The sequence below is a fragment of the Otolemur garnettii genome, unplaced genomic scaffold (genome assembly GCF_000181295.1).
Source record: "Otolemur garnettii isolate 467f Iridium unplaced genomic scaffold, OtoGar3 scaffold00172, whole genome shotgun sequence".
Lineage (NCBI taxonomy): Eukaryota > Metazoa > Chordata > Mammalia > Primates > Galagidae > Otolemur > Otolemur garnettii.
Window position 1 is genome coordinate 771,004 of NW_003852567.1, and position 2,517 is coordinate 773,520.

The following is a 2,517-nucleotide window of genomic DNA, read 5'->3' on the forward strand; positions in this document are numbered from 1 at the left end:
CCGGGCTGGATTCGAACCCGCCACCTTGGGTGTACGTGGCTGGCGCCTTAGCCACTTGAGCCACAGGCGCCGAGCCTAGAGTATAAACTTTCTACAGAAAATAATCTAACCAAGGGATACTTATATGAGTTTATTTTTAATTAATTTTTTTTTTTTTTTTAGAGACTGTGTCTTGCTGTGTTGCCCAGGTTGCCCTCCAACTCCAGGACTTAAGCAATCCTTCTGCCTCAGCCTCCTGAGTAACTGGGACTATAGGTGCATGTCACCGTGCCTGTTTTAAGAGGTGGCAGACAGAGAGGCAATACTGTGTGAGGGAAGATGCAAGGGTCTGGAGGGCAGTTTGCTGGCTGGCCAGGTTAAGCAGCTCTGTAAACCTAATGTTCTAAAGCAGTAGTTCTCAACCTTCCTAATGCTGTGACCCTTTAATAAGTTCCTGTGGGTTGCGACCCACAGGTTGAGAACTGCTATTCTAAAGGTTCACTCTTTGGGAGGCCGGGACTCTGAAAATGTCAAAGCATTTCCATCAGCTGAGTATGAGTAACATTCTTTCTTTATCACATGAGCTTGGTTACTTGTCTATAAGGTGGCATAAAAAAGCCTCTCATGCTGTAGTAATAAACTTATTTACTAAAATATATCCAGAGTAAGAAAATTTGTGTTTATGAAAAAGGGAAGGAATAAAAAAAGATAAATATTTAAAATATAAGAAAAAGAACTAAAATGCCTGAAAGAAATCTGCTTGGGATATAAGTAGTCTGCAATGGTAGCAGAACTAATCAGGTCCAAACATTATCTACATTACTCCCAAAACTGAACTTAAAAAACTGAACTGATATTTTAATCACTACCCATAGAAAATAAAATAGGACTTGTAGTGTGACTTACATAGAAAATAAAATAGGGGCTCGGTGCCTGTGGCTCAAGTGCCTAAGGTGCCAGCCACATACACCTGAGCTGGCAGGTTCGAATCCAGCCTGGGCCTGCCAAACAACAATGACGGCTGCAACCAAAAAGAAACTGGGTGTTCTGGCGAGCGTCTATAGTCCCAGCTACTTGGGAGGCAGAGGCAGGAGAATTGCTTGAGCCCAGGAGTTAGAGGTTGCTGTGAGCTGTGATGCCACAGCACTCTACCCAGGGTGACACCTTGAGGCTCTGTCTCAAAAAAAGAAAAGAAAAGAAAAGAAAATAGGACTTGTAGTGTGAATTCTACATGAAAAATTTTAAAGGTAACATACAAACCCCATGAAATTCGAAGTTTTATGGAAATGCAGTAAAGTATCCACTCATCATCTCAACAACAACAATAAGGTAGTGCCCATAGCTCAGTGGGTAGGGTGCCAGCCACATACTTGGAGGCTGGTAGGTTCGAACCCAGCCTGAGCCAGCTAAACAACAATGATGACAACTGCAACCAAAAAAAGAGCCAGGTGTTGTGGCAGGCGCCTGTAGTTCCAGCTACTCCGGAGGCTAAGGCAAGAGAATTGCAAACTCCTGATCCCCAGGAGTTTGAGGTTGCTGTGAGCTGTGACGCCACCGCACTCTACCAAGGGTGACACAGTGAGACTTTGTCTCAAAAAACAACAATAACAACAAAAGCTGGGAATGGTGTCTCTTCCCTGTAATCCTAGCACTCTGGGAGACCAAGGCAGGGGGATTGTCTGAGCTCAGGAGTTGGAGATAAGCCTGAGCAAGAGCTAGACCCCCTCTCTGAAAAAATAGCCAGGTGTTGTGGCAGGCGCCTATGTTCTCACCTACTTGGGAGATTGAGGAAAGGCAATTGCTTGAGCCGAAGAATTTGAGGGTGCTGTGAGCTATGATGCCACAGCATTCTTACCAAGGGTGACAAAGTGAGACTCTGTCTCAAAAACAAAACAAAACAAAAACACAACAACAAAGGAGAACAAAGATTAGAAACAACAAACAGTGCCTATGAAGGGAGATGTTATCAAAGAAGCAGGCAAATTCGTCTCTGTAGAATCCTCAGGAATTAAGAGACCAAGTACCTCTGAAGGTAGGGGTGGATGTACTAAGCTGTTAAAAATAGGGATGTTGGTTCAAGTCAGTAAAAGAAGCAGTTAGATTCCCAGTCCTACAACAGTCCTGCAACAAACTCTATACTGTCAGGAGACCACCCCTTTCCTGCTCCCTAAGGGAACTGGGGATTTATTTTCTGGAGAAATTTCAGAGGAACTGCATTAGAGTCAGGAAAACAGGGCACAGAAGAAAGCAGGATGAGGGGCCAATCTAACAACTGGGGGAATAAGTGAAAATCTCCAGAAGAGAATTGCTAGACTCTTTTCTCCTATTTCAGGAGAATATCAATAGCCAGATTTCCTTTCCCTCCTCTGCACTTTACAGATTACTTCTTTGCAGAAACTGAACTACCAGAGAAAAGAATGCCAGACACAGACTGTCTACCAAACAAGTTTGCCAGATGATACGCTTTTCCATTCTCACAGAATTTCCAGTCAGTTTTTTAATGCTCATTCTTTTTTTTTTGCTGGCCCAGGCCGGGTT

At 43.7% G+C, this 2,517-nt stretch overlaps 1 protein-coding gene across 2 annotated transcripts in view; it reads right to left on the reverse strand.

Annotated features, from left to right (window-relative positions):
- RUSC2 (RUN and SH3 domain containing 2) overlaps positions 1-2,517 on the reverse strand; it is a 74,342-nt gene that overhangs the window by 40,508 nt on the left and 31,317 nt on the right. The gene's annotated exons all lie outside the window — the stretch shown is intronic.